We start from the raw sequence: 14,959 nt of genomic DNA on the forward strand, positions 1-14,959 counted from the left end.
TATAAGCTTCCTGACGACAGGACATACTCATGATGTGTGTGTTTTTCAGAATACTTTTATCAAGAAAGAATAATGCCAGCTGTTACAATTCAACTTTATGAGCAGAGATTAAGCTTTTTCAATATCCAATGTTATCATTGTTATCAGTTATTTTTAATTGGCCAGCATTTATTCCATCTCTTCCTAACAACTTCCTGATGTTTCTTGGAACCATATCTCCTTATTTTCAGTCCACATAGTCCAGACAGTCTGACCTAACCTTAGGGTTCATGTGTGGACGTGAAGTTCAGACCTGATCAATCGGCATAGTTCATCTCCTTGATCATAGTGATTGATTCGATTCAGGAATGGTCATGTGATTCAAGTTGATCCAGTGATATTCAACCCTAGGAGTTTACTGAACAGTGGAAGAGGAAATGCTCAGAAACTCTGTATTTACTGAGGTTGCTTACCTTTGTAGGATGAACAAGCTCAAACCAGCAGGGTCCACCATATAAAATGAGCCAGTCAGAGAATGAAGCCAGTGCAGAGGAAAGCGGAGCCAAATGATGGAGAGACTTTAGTCCTGATGACAATGTGCTCCTAGATCCATCCGTGCCTGAAGCGAGTATATCCTCTGGATTTTTCAGTTTTGTGAACCAATAAATACCCTTTTGTTTAAGTTACTTTGAGTTTGGTTTCTGTTGCTTGAAATTGAGTCCAAATATTCTTCCTACCAATATTGAAATGACAGATCCAAGTATTAAACTATTGGTCATGGTTACAGTGAAGTTACTTTACAAACTGGAAGTCAGTGAAAAAGGAACTGACAGTGCTTAAGACAGAAGCAAAAAATTACATGATAGAAAAATATAGGAGAAAACCTAAATGTTATCAGTAAGGGATTGCTTAAATAACATGATTTAACCATATTAAGAAAATTTACATGTGGATTAAAATGAGCAAGGTACCCTTATTGTGTATGGACATGGAAAAATGGCCATGTTATATTAAGTGAAACAAACTATTGGTAGAAAAACGTAGTATGAACTCATTTTAAAATTTGTCTTTGTTTATAATACAGTGGGGCCTTAACTTACGAGTTTAATTCGTTCCGTGACGGAGCTCGTAACTCAAATTACTCGTATGTCAAATCAAGAAGTGAACGAGTGAGACACGTGATGCTGGGCTGATGTTGTGGCGTTCACTGTGATGTTCACTGTGCCAACTAGCGGTGGGGTATCTGAAGCTGGCTCGTAACCCGAATTTTAGCTCACAACTCAAAGCAAAAAATAGGCCGAGAGACAGCTCGTATCTCAAAAAACTCGTTAGTCGGGACACTCGTAAGTCAAGGCCCCACTGTACATAGAAAAGTCTATTAATGGCTTTCTTTGAACAGTGTAGATTACATGAGACTTTAAACTTGATACATTTCTATATTTGAATATTTTTCACTACTCTGGTTACTTGCAAACTTTATTTAAAAGTAAAGCATTTTTAAAATTAAGTTTAGTGCTTACTGTTTGACCTTTGGCAAGTTAATTACACTGAGCCTGTTTCATCAAATAATTTAAAATAACCCTCCTTTATCTTTGTGAGTATTTTGATAAACATATTCATCATCCGTTACTCACAACTGACAGATTGCTGCATCTTTACTTGTTTGAGAAACTGAGCTCAGTAATTGTTCCTTAATTTTTCAAGCGCATCTCTTTAAATGTCCAAGTGTATTCAGAATATCAGAACTTCATCGTTTCAGTCATCAAAAGATTGTTTTAGTTCTCAACTGATGTTAATCTATGAAGACCTCTATCACAGTTTTCACACCAAACAGAGAGGGAAAAGTCCCATTTTCTTTGAAATCTGATTATTCTGATCTCATTGCAATCAAGGTTAATAACCTTTTTATTGCTAAGTCTGTTGCATATGCATCATATCTGAACTTCCAGCAGCACAATTTCCCCCAGCATCTTGACATACTTCCTTTAGGTGTGAAGACTCCATTTTCTTCCTGGCTATTAATCCACTGTAGGTTCTTCTCCCCATCATTTAAGTACTATATTAGTAGACATTTTTCTTTTTTTGCCTCCCCCAAATCATTTTCCCTTTCTTTTAGAGATAGATCCACACTTTTCCTCTGGACTGCTACTCCTTCCCATTCTGTGGTGTTAATGGAGCTATAAATTACAGTTTTCTGGCCTTGTACCCCTGGCTGAGGTTAGATCCTGTGCCCCAAACTTGTCCAATCAAAATTCCCCTCCCACCAGGACTTTGAGTCTTAAGAGAAGTGACAAACAAAATGATAGGACCTGAGTCATTCTGATAGTAGTGTCCCCAGGAGAGCATATTGGGGTTCATGCAAAGACATCCCCACAGGTGCCGATTCCTATTGTCGAAGCCTGGTTATCCAGATTTTCCTTTGTGTAGAGTACCATATATCCTCTTCATAGCGTGTTTCCTTTTTATTTGTAAGCCAAAGAGGGTTGCTATTGCTTGCAACCAAATAATTGTTATGGAAATTGATAACCATTAAATAGTAGGCTTCAGAACCTCAGGAACATGAAGGACCTGGAATTGATTATTGCACTGAGACTAAATTAAAGGCAGTAGCTCTTGTTCTGTATCCCTAGATGGAGGAGGAGGTGGTGAGCAATTTATAGTGAAAAAACAGCAAGTAAAGATACTTCCCCTTGTCATTTGGAATCATATGCCTGTTGCAGGCAGTGTTTGGATAACTAGGTAGCTGTTGACAGTAAGACAATTGGAAGTTGATAAGGAAGACCAAGACCATTGAGTTAGGAGGGTTAGCTACTTGGATTACATTGGGTAATTTAAGATGACAAGCTCAAACCCAGAAACTTACCTGTAGGCTTGAATAAAAGCCAAGGCCCTTCTGTGTCCAGGATGAATGAATCTCTGCTTAATTCCAAAACTACAACTTGGAGATTGATTCCACAAATTGCAAAATCACAATGCTGATTGGATTTGCAACTTTACTAAGATCTCTTTTGTGAGAATTAAGGCATTAACCGGAAAAGAGACTTGCAGAGTTTTGATATCTGGGAGGAATCAAAAGACTTGGAAAATCCCAATCCCTGTATATCTCAGGAATGAAAGTTTGGGTCTTCCAATTGGTAAAATAAAATTAAAACCACTTTAGCTGAAGAAAAAAATATAGAGCTTATAATGAAAGAGGCAGTAAGTACCAACTACAGCCCTATAATTTATTGCAGAAATAAAACCAATAGCCTGTAGCCATCTATCTTAGCTTTGCCTGGTCTTTTTATCCCACTCTCCTCTTTCTCCATCTCAGTACTTTGCCCCTCACATCTGGCTGAAATTCGAGCATGATCCAAGTTAGACCAATCAGATTTCCCCTCTATTGGACCTGAGTCATTCTGCTGGCAGTATCCGCCTCACATGTATATGGGTGTGTTGGTGATGGTTAAATATATCAGTAAGACCACAAATTGTAGAATATCAAGATGAGGTTAAAAACTAGAGAATGAATGTCACCTGGAAATCTTAGACTTGACACTTGGTGTGATAACTGGAAATTAAGTTATTCCCCTTGGGGAGATGAGTCCATTTTCTACAGGATGTTGAATGGAAGCATTTATAAAATTGTTCATGATGAAGAATGCATGTACTGGGCAGCCAAGGGATAGAACCTAATGGACGGCTGCATTTGCCTACCTAGTATCTTTCCCCCACCTCCTTTGAGAATAGCTCCTCACCTTTCCTTTGGGAAGTTACCCCTCTCCGATGCTACCAGAAGATAATATGTAAGAGGCATAGGAGTTCTTGTTACTGAGATTTCTTCAGTTGCCCAGGTTCCTGGTTAAGCTTCTCTACTTTTTGTGAACTGCCTCATATTCTTCCAATAAATTACAATGGCTGAGCTGGCTTCTACATAAGGCTGCAGAGAGTATCCCCATACAGTCATACACAGATTGTGTGGCAAGGGTTTATTTTTGTTGCTTACAGTCAGCCCCAACGGAATCAGTCTTCTTCTATGCCTTTGGCCTTCTTGCCTCATAGACTCAAAACTTCATTCCCATGGCTTTAGTTTCCAACTGTATGTTGATAACTCCCAGATTCCTATCTTCAGCCCAAATAGATTTTCTGAGTTTCAGATCTGAATGTCCACCTTTCACTGGCTACCCGCCCATTTGATAAACACAAATGCTTCACACGGACCCCATCATTTTCTCCTCAAAATCGGCTCTGCTTCCAGTGTTCCCTCTTCTTGATAAGTGGCACCACCCTTCACTGTTTCTCAAACCAGGACATTGCCATTATTCTTGATGCTCCCCTTTCTTCTCTCTCACCCCAGACATTCCTAATAATCACTAAATTTTCTTGGTGTATCATGTAGACATACTTCTTCACTTTTATCACCCTTGTCCAAGAGAACAGTGTCTTGCTAGAACTATTGTGATGCCCCTCTAGTGGTTTCACTGCCTCTACTGTTGTCTTACTGTTCTTTGCAGAGCGGCGCAGTCTTCGATACACAGATCTAATTGTGTCACTCCCCTGCCTAAGATCTTTTAGTAGTTCCCCCGTCATTTCAGAATATAATCTAAATTTTTATTCCGAAATTTGTTTACAGGGCTCTTTGTTATCTTACTCCTCAAGCCCCCATCTTTCACCACTTTAAACATAATAACTCAGTTTTGTATATTGGAGTTTTCTGTAATATTTCATTTGGAAAAAAGAATTTCACAGTTTTAAAAAGAAGTTTCCATTTTAAAAAATTGAAACCCGGGCCCTGGCCAGGTAACTTAGTTGGTTAGAACATCATCCCAATACGCCAAGGTCGCCGGTTCAATCCCCGCTCAGTGCACATACAAGAATCAACCAAAGAATGCTTAAGTAGGAAAACAAATCTATGTTCTCTCTCTGTCTCTCTCTTCCCTTCCCTCCCTCCTTCACTCTCAAATCAATTATGAAAAATCCAAACCCACTGATGTTCAGAACTACCCCGTTATTACCTGTTACTATGAATACTGTAATTTGTATTTTCTTCCAAATTTCTTTCCATGAAGTTTCTAAATTAAATCTGATATGTGTAACTATATAATTATATAAATGGAGCTACAGTAAGGACACACACACACTCAAATAGCAGAAGAACTACAAATTTAAATGTTAAAATGAAATATTTGAAGATTTTTAGGAGACTTTTTACGATCATGATGGGAGATCATAAGCAAAACAAGAAGCCTATGTACCCTAAAGGAAATTATAGACATATTTGACTATATAAACAGAAAATTCGGGAAAACAGAAGTCGGTTTCATAAGAGACACATGATAGACTGGGGACATTTTTTCTAACTCAAGTGACAGATTGAGGATTAATGTTCCTAATATACAAAGAGTTCCTACAAATTGATCACTCCAAAACAACCACCCTAATAGAGAACACCCAATAGGTAACTCAGGAGAAATCTAAAAGAGCAGCAGTATTAGCCACTAATCATTCACTTGTTTGCTACGTACTAGACATTGTTTCAGGTACTTTATAAGTTTTATCTCATTTAATCCTCACAACTTACCCTCTGAGAAAGGTAATATCCCTATTCTACAGGTAAGGAAACAGGCTCAGAGAAAGTAACTTGCCAACGTCATGTAATAGGGGGTCACACATCTTGAGCTATGACTCAAATTCAGCTGGTCTGACTCCAGAGTCTGCTTTGAACCATTAAGATGTTCTGCATTGCAATAAGCATATGAAAGAGGATCTAGTGTACACACGGTCAGTGAGATGTAATTCAAAGCAATAAAATTCCTATCAGATGGCAAAATTTCAAAAAGCAGTGACCTCCACTGCTGACAAGAATTAAGGTAAATGAAACATTGTGTACATTGTTAGTGGTAATGTGGGTTGTTCCAATCTTTTTTAGAATGTAATCTGGCTGTATCAATAAAAAATTTTAAATGCTCCTTTTAACCCAGCAGTCTACATCGAAGACTCTCAAAGAACTAAAAGCACTAAGTACACGAAATCATCAGTACAAGAAATTTGCTGCAGCATGGCCTGTGATGACAGGAAAATGGAAATGACTTGATAGTCCATCAAAAGGAATTGGTTGGACGAGTTACAGAACAGCTATACTCCCAAGTATGACACAACTGCTAAAAAGAGTGTGTCAGCTCTCTAGCTCTGAACCTGTGATGTATTTAAGCAAAAACAAAAAGTGACAAAGTAATGTACATCATGAGAACCCGTTTTTGTGAAAATGAAACCTACAAATGTGTCAAAATGAATGATCATGAAAAAAAAGATGGAAGGACACACAGCAGGCTATTACGATGGAAAATGAGATTGGAGAAACTTAGTACTTTATATACAGTGGCATTGTCTCACTACTTGTGGGAAGCACATACATGTCCCCCCTTTTTTTTTTCAAGAGAAATTTTACTTATAAGAAAAAGTTTTTAAGAGGCAATTAAATTACAACTAGACATTTTGAAATGTGAATATGCTAATAGAAGAGTGATGATCCAAACAGAGGGCAACAAAGAAGAACACGTCTTACAGATTTAGGGCTGCCTTTTTATTTTTATTTTTTTAATCCTCACCCGAGAATATTTTTCCATTGATTTTCAGAGAGAGTGGAAGAGAGAGGGACATACAGAGAGAAATATCGATGTGAGACAAACACATCGATTGGTTGCCTCCTGCACATGCCCCAACCGACCGGTCTGGATGGAACCTACAACCGAGGTATGTGCCCTTGACTCGGAATCATGGGACCCTTTGGCTCTATCCACAAGCCAAAAGGGCTAGGGTTGCCTTTTGAAGAAGATTGATTCCCAGGTGACTGGTCCTCAACCTGTAGATAGGCCACTTATTAAGGCCGAGAAAGGGCTGTCCACTAGGGTGCCACATTCTGGCAAAGACTGGTTGTCTTCCTGTACCTGTTCTTCCCAAGATAAATACCACATTTCCCAGCTTCCATTGAAGATAAACTAAATTTTAGCCAGTGGGACATGAGCAACTTCTGGGACCTGTCCTTAAAAGAGTGTGTGCCCATCTCCTGCCACTGACAGAACATGGGCTTGATGGCTGGAACTTGAGCATGTCAGTTGGACCATGAAAGAGAAGGAGCTGTGTGTGAATGGTGATGGAGCACCAGTGAGAAGGAACCTATGAATATTGAGCCACCAGACAGGCCTGAAGTGTTTGCCTCTGGACTTCATTTACAAGACGAATAAACGTCTATCCTCTTTATATAGTTGGTACATGAAGTTTTTTCTTTCTCCCTCACAACGGGACCTAATTCGCCCACAAATAGCTTGATGAAAATATTTCTGAGGAACGTCTAATTCCACCTGTTCTGATTTTATATGATTGAAGCAACATGCCCCTAGCTAGACTCACTGGCAGGAGGGCAGTGCCCTAGGTGGATAACTGGTTGGGTCATGACCAGGCATATATCTCCCATCATAAATTAGTAAATTGGCCCCTTGCGTTACTAGCTAGGGGCCCCTCCCGTATTCTCCTAGAACCCCCGCTGCTATCGACATCTGTTGTTTTTGTCCTCCCAGTATCCATCCCCACGTCCTGATAACTGCACATCAATTGCCCTCTGGGTTGCCAGCCATCCTCCACTTTTGTCCATATGCTAACACCCCTAGCTCCAGGCTGAGCCTATTCCCCAGACTGACCTACCAGAGCCCTGCAGCCCCTTGGTCAGGGTAGCAGGAGTATGTGATCTAAGGCAAACCAATCTTCTACAAACAGCTAATTCAGAGAGGTTGGAGGGCAGGGAGTTTTAAACAACTGAAAAGGGCATTTTCTTTGGTTTTTAATCCACTGACTATAGACCCAGTAAGGTTGTAAGCCTGGCACTGCTGGCAACCATCTTGCCATGACAAGATTTTTTTTTTTTTAAGTACAGGTTTAAGTCACAGAGTTAAGAATCCTGGTCCTGCCCTAACCGGTTTGGCTCAGTGGATAGAGCGTCGGCCTGTGGACTGAAGGGTCCCAGGTTCGATTCCGGTCAAGGGCATGTACCTTGGTTGCGGACACATCCCCAGTTGGGAGTGTGCAGGAGGCAGCTGATCGATGTTTCTCTCTCATCGATGTTTCTAGCTCTCTGTCCCAGTCCCTTCCTCTCTGTGAATAGTCAATGGAGTATATTTAAAAAAATAAAAAAAAAAGAATCCTGGTCCTTCACACCAACAAGAACAAAAGATGGTTTCTTCTGTTCATAGAATTCCAAATATCCCGGAGGACCTTAGGGCTTTTTCCCAGGTTGCCATCCTGACCTGCCTGGCCTTCAAGGCTTAGGGAGGGAGAATAGCTGAAATCAGACCCAGTCATTAGGTCAGGGGAATGAACTGAAGCCAGATTTCAGCAAATGGCAAGCACGGGGGTGGGAGGGGGACCTTAGGGAGCCCCCAGCTCATGCTTGTCATTCTCCTGAGGCAATAGCAGCAGAACAGAAACATCCGGATCACTTTTGCAAGATTCGATGGCTAGTCTCTTTGGACAAGAGTTCTTGATTTCTCAGTTCGGAAGATGCTTGAGACTGCTTCCAGTTGAGGATAAGGGAGTTTGCTAAGAGAAAGTATTCAAATGCAGATGCTGTTGTAGGCGGTCCAGAACTCCAGAAGACATACACATACACAGATCACAGCTTCAAAGCCTTCGGAGTTGGGGTGGGGATAGGATGGGGGGGCCAATAAGCCCAGACTTCACTCCAGTCACAAAGATTTGCTGACATGCTCAAAAGACGACAATGACAGGCCTCAAAATGGCATTCAAGCTCAGTGGTTGAGCATCGACCTATGAACCAGGAGGTCACGGTTTGATTCCCGGTCAGGGCACATGCCAGAGTTCCAGGCTTGATCCCCAGTGGTGGGGCATGCAGGAGGCAGCCAATCAATGATTCTCTCTCATCATTGATGTTTCTCTCTCCCTCTTCCTATCTGAAATCAATAAAAATATATTTTTAAGAATGGCATTCAACTTACATCCCATCTTCAGAACACATCACTTGTAGTAAGTGCACTATGAATTAACATTAAAAAATAAATCTTCTAGTTCTCTTCTGACCAGCACAATTATACTAAAGTATATTCTCTGTATATTTTACAATATCCATTTTCCAATGTAATCATTGAAGTTATACCACGAATTATGAAGAGTATATGACAAAGCAAGCATGAAATCAGAGTCCAGGGCCACACACACACACACACAATCACACATCTGTCACCACTACCACTGAGCGGGGACAGCCCAGGAAGCCGGCCTCAGAGGCAGGGCCTACCTGGGATCTTCATGAAACCGCCTGTGGCAGAAGAGGATCAGACTTCCTCGAGGGTCATAGAGAGAAAACGAGTAGTTACAGGAATTCTTCCCATCACTTCCTGGCCCAGCGCAAGCCCCCACCACCATTTTGAGACGGTTCCCTCTCTAACGATGGGAAAAGTTGCGGTAATCAGAAGTGAATGTAGAAAAGTTTCAAGAAACCTCAGGTCTATAATAGCAGGCACCCTTGACTTTGGCCGAAGAGCAAATTGATACCAAGTTGTTCTTAGCACTTGGCCAGATGGATTGCTGTTTCCTCGTGCCCAGGGCACCCAAAAAGGGAACAAGGGCTCAGGCTGTGCTTATGGCTCTTTGCCTGGATACCTCTCCCAGTTTCCTCTTTTAAGGCAAAGAGCCCTGCTCTAGCGGCATTCTGCCTCGCAGAGCCTGGGCTTGCCTATGTGGACCAGTTTTATGGTAACTAGATACTCTTGGCTTCACTTTCTGTACTTGTCCTTGGACCTAACAGCCTAAGAAGAGGCAGAACCTGCTGTTCCTGGCTTCTCTCATTCCCTGGTCTTTTTTTTTTTCCCACTAAGAAAACTTGAGTCAAACTTCCATGTGCCTCACACATACGCCTTACAGGAAACCACTTCCTTTTACACATCTGTGGGCACTGGGTCTATAGGAGAGAGTCCTCATGCACCTCTCTCCAGCTCTGACTCCTCCTTTTTCTAACTGGATAGCGTCCACTTTCTCTTTCATATGGAGGAAGGTGATCAAGATATATCAAGACTCGTACAAGATAAAGGACTGTAAGAAATTTGGAAACTTGATGTGTAGATTGCTACTAAGAACAGTCAAGATGTTCTTACAATTATAGAACCAGCTACAAAATTTGTAGAGTCCAGTGCAAAATGAAAATGTTCAAAAGTTACCAAGAATTTCAATATAGCAACAGGTCTCCTAATCACGTGACGCTTCTAAGATCTGTGTGACTACACAGATCTCATGCCCAGGGATCTGGCCCTGGTGGTATATTTCATCCAAATATCCTTTGTTTAACAGTCTGAAACTTCCGTGACGCCCAGTCTCCCAGTTCTGGCCAGCATTTGGCATCATTATAATAAGTGGTAATAACTGTCACTTAGTAGAATTAGGAAGCACTCTGCCTTGACTAACTCAGTTACTACTCATTACACTCCATCCATTACAGAGAAGGAAAACCAGGGTCCCTCAGCTTGTAGATGATCTTCTACCCACATTTCTCACCAAAGCTCCATCCTCTAAACCAGGGGTGGGGAACCTTTTTCCTGCCAAGGGCCATTTGGATATTTATAACATCATTCGCAGGCCATATATAATTATCAACTTAAAAATTAGCCTGCCATATTTGGTCAAGAAATTAATTAACTCGCCCCTAATTCCTTGGCAGGGCCAGACCAGATGATTTAGCGAGCCTTATATGGCCCTCGGGCTGGATGTTCCCCACCCCTGCTCCAAACCATGGATCTCTTTCAACTTGAAAAACAATGGGAACCGTGATAGTGGATAAATAAAAGAAGCATTATATGCACTCAAACTAGGAGATTTTTGATATAATAGAATAATAACTTTTTTTTAAATCCTTACCCGAGGGTATTCTTTCATTGATTTTTAAAGAGAGTGGAAGAGAAAGGGAAAGACAGAGAGAAATATCGATGTGAAAGAACTGCATCAATTGGTTATACATTGATTGGTTGCCGCCCCCACTCGCCCCGACCAGAGCCCTGGACCAGTGAGGAGCCTGCAACCAAGGTATGTGCCCTTGACCAGAATCGAACCCGGGACCCTTCAGTCCCCAGGCCGATGCTCTAGCCACTGAGCCAAACTGGCTAGGGCATAATAAATTTTATTTATCAAACACTTGGCATGTGTCAGACACTGTGCTCTGTGATTTACATGCGTCATTTGACACATTTCTGGTGTGAATTTGATTCCATGGCCTTAAGTATCCCATACTTTATAGGTCATTTAATGCTGCCCTGAGTCAACATGCCCAAACATTGGCTCTGTGATTCCAGAAAACTGAGTCACCCCATGATGGTCACCACATGGAGGCTGATCCACCTGCTCATGGACACCATGGCCAAGACCTGCTTTTTTTTTTTTTACTGGTGTCCAGGGACCTCAGAGCTACACCTGGACCCTCACTTTCTCCAGCCCTCAGTGTTATATTTCAGCACCCCCTCCCCCGAAGGATCCATAAGTATAAGCAAGACCCAGGTCACCTCCATGTTTAAATATCTCCCAGATCCCTTTCTGATTTCAAACTGTTCCATGGCCTTGAAACACCAAACGCTAAGGGCATGGGGATGGGGACATGAGGCAGCAGTTCCAGTCTCCTCCTGCTGGGGCTGGGCTGGGGAGAGGAGCCGATAACAACAGAGGGTGTTTTTTTTTTTTTTTTCTTTAAATAATTTGCCATGTTGCATCAGATGAAGAAACTTTGGCTGGAAGGAGGAGTCACTGATCTAAGGTCTTTTAGCTAAGAAGTGGTTGGAATTTGAAGCTGTTGGACTTTAAACCCTCCCATGGGGGCCACCTGCTCCAACACTGGAATCACCTCAGGAAAGTTCATTGAGACTTCCCAGACCCCACACTGGCTGACAGAATGAAAATCTCTGGGGAGAATCGGCATTTGTTTAATATTCCACATGTTACCTAGACACTTCTGGAGTTTCTATGTGGAATTTCTATTTGGAATTCCTGCCAACCTCACAATATTAAGTATGGCAGATAAATTCTAAGGTGCCCCTACCGGGATCAGTGCCTCCTGGCATTCCCACCTATCTTAGCTCGGGCTTCCATAACAGAATACACAGACTGGGGGACTCGAACACCACCAATTTATTCTCTCACAATTCTGGAGGCTGGAAGTCTGAGATCAAAATGATCAGTCCAGTTGGCTTCTAATGAGGGCTCCCTTCCTGGCTTGCAGATGGCTACCTTCTTGCTCTGTCTTATATGGCCTTTTCTCAGTGTGTATGTGAGGGAAGAGAGAGAGTGATCTCTTTGATCTTTATTTTTATAAGAACACTAATCCTATCTGATCAGAGCCCCATCTTTGTGACCTCATTTAACCTTAATTACTTCCTTAGAGACCTATCTTCAAATACAGCCACACCAGAAGTTAGGGCTTCAACATGAATTCAGGGGTGAGGGCATAAACGTTGAGTCCATCACACCTTTGCGTAACTCCTTCTCCTTGAGTTGGACTTCATCCTGAGGTGGGACATGTGATTTGCTTCTAACCAATAGCATCTAGCTATTGGTGATGGGATGACATTCTGTCATTATATTACATTAACTATATAAGACTCCATCTTGCTCGAAAACTTGCTCTAGAGGTTCCCCTTGATGGTTTGCTGAAGTGGCCATGTTGGGAAAGCCCACATATCAAGGAACTGTGAGTGGCTGCCAAGAGCTGAGGGTGGCTTCCAAACAAAGGTCAGAAAAAAGCTGGGGCCCTCAGTCCTACAGCCACAAGGCACTGAATTCTGCCAATAACCTGAGTGACCTTGGAAACTGGTTCTTCCCCATTTGTGCCTCCGGATGAGAACACAACCTGGCCAACCCCTTGAATGTAGCCTTGTGAGTCCCTGAGAGGAGGACTCAGTTTAAGCCATGCCTGGATTCCCAACCCACGGGAACTGTGAGATAATGTCTGCTGCTCTAAGCCACTAAGTCAGTGGTCATTTGTTGAAAAACAGTGGAAAACTAATACATTAGAAAGCCCCATAAGCTCTGCTAACAAGACTGCATGGGTGATGACTCTCTTTTTTACTTCAACCTAGAAGCCAGTTGTGTATACTTACCGAGCATGACAAAGGGCCTGTGCCAAGTTGCCTGCTTTTATAAAAGATTTTAATTTCTTGCCCTGGCTGGTTTGGCTCAGTGGGTAGAGCGTCGGCCTGCCCAGGTTCAATTCCGGTCAAGGGCACGTACCTCAGTTGCAGGCTTCTCCCAGGCCGGGGTGGTTGGGGCACGTGCAAGAGGCAACCAATTGATATGTTTCTCTCACATCCATGTTTCTCTCTGTCGCTCCCTCTCACTTCCATTCTCTCTGAAAATCAATGGAAAAATATCCTCGGGTGAGGATTAACAAAAAATGTTTAAATTTCTTAATTATGAAAAGTAATAGGTGTTCCTTGTAGAAAATGTGGAGGCATACCAAGAAGAAAATTAAACAAATTTACCAGGAATAATGTCGTCGTCCCCCTCAGATAACACTTTGGCAAACAGCCTTCCCCAACGTGGTGCTGCGCAAAGAGGCCAGAAAAACTTACCCACAGAGAACGCTCTGTGCTCTACACGCTCTGTGTTCTGTACAGACTGTTTTGTAACTTGCCCTCTTCACGTGTCAGCCCACATTTCCTAAAGAATTTGAAGCAGCGGAGGGGTGAATGTGTTCCTGGCATTTGGGGATGTTGCCAGACCCTACTTTTGCTGACCTTGGGCTTTTCCCAGGCTGGGCTTTGGCAAGGGAAGCTCATAAAGAGGAAACTGAGGCCAGACCGGGGAGGACATACCGAGGCCAGAATAGCCTGTCGTCACCCAGAAAATTTTCCCCCTCCAAACTCCTCAAAATATTTTTTTAAATATATTTTATTGATTTTTTTACAGAGGGATAGAGAGTCAGAAACATCAACGAGAGAGAAACATCAATCAGCTGCCTCCTGCACACCTCCTACTGGGGATGTGCCCGCAACCAAGGCACATGCCCTTGACCGGAATCGAACCTGGGACCTTTCAGTCCACAGGCCGACGCTCTATCCACTGAGCCAAACCAGTTAGGGCACTCCTCAAAATATTGTAGAGTGGAAAACTAATACATTAGAAAGCCCCATAAGCTCTGCTAACAAGACTGCATGGGTGATGACTCTCTTTTTTACTTCAACCTAGAAGCCAGTTGTGTATACTTACCGAGCATGACAAAGGGCCTGTGCCAAGTTGCCTGCTTTTATAAAAGATTTTAATTTCTTGCCCTGGCTGGTTTGGCTCAGTGGGTAGAGCGTCGGCCTGCCCAGGTTCAATTCCGGTCAAGGGCACGTACCTCAGTTGCAGGCTTCTCCCAGGCCGGGGTGGTTGGGGCACGTGCAAGAGGCAACCAATTGATATGTTTCTCTCACATCCATGTTTCTCTCTGTCGCTCCCTCTCACTTCCATTCTCTCTGAAAATCAATGGAAAAATATCCTCGGGTGAGGATTAACAAAAAATGTTTAAATTTCTTAATTATGAAAAGTAATAGGTGTTCCTTGTAGAAAATGTGGAGGCATACCAAGAAGAAAATTAAACAAATTTACCAGGAATAATGTCGTCGTCCCCCTCAGATAACACTTTGGCAAACAGCCTTCCCCAACGTGGTGCTGCGCAAAGAGGCCAGAAAAACTTACCCACAGAGAACGCTCTGTGCTCTACACGCTCTGTGTTCTGTACAGACTGTTTTGTAACTTGCCCTCTTCACGTGTCAGCCCACATTTCCTAAAGAATTTGAAGCAGCGGAGGGGTGAATGTGTTCCTGGCATTTGGGGATGTTGCCAGACCCTACTTTTGCTGACCTTGGGCTTTTCCCAGGCTGGGCTTTGGCAAGGGAAGCTCATAAAGAGGAAACTGAGGCCAGACCGGGGAGGACATACCGAGGCCAGAATAGCCTGTCGTCACCCAGAAAAT

General features: G+C 42.5%; 1 long non-coding RNA gene across 1 annotated transcript in view; it reads left to right on the forward strand.

The window, feature by feature from the left end:
- LOC102238681 overlaps positions 1-6,166 on the forward strand; it is a 17,005-nt gene extending 10,839 nt beyond the window's left edge. Inside the window, exon 4 of the long non-coding RNA XR_001362773.1 lies at positions 5,940-6,166. This is a non-coding gene — a long non-coding RNA (uncharacterized LOC102238681). The remainder of the gene's footprint in view (positions 1-5,939) is intronic.
- Positions 6,167-14,959: the final 8,793 nt, after the last annotated feature.

This window comes from Myotis brandtii, unplaced genomic scaffold (genome assembly GCF_000412655.1).
Source record: "Myotis brandtii unplaced genomic scaffold, ASM41265v1 scaffold303, whole genome shotgun sequence".
In the NCBI taxonomy this organism is placed as follows: Eukaryota; Metazoa; Chordata; class Mammalia; order Chiroptera; family Vespertilionidae; genus Myotis; species Myotis brandtii.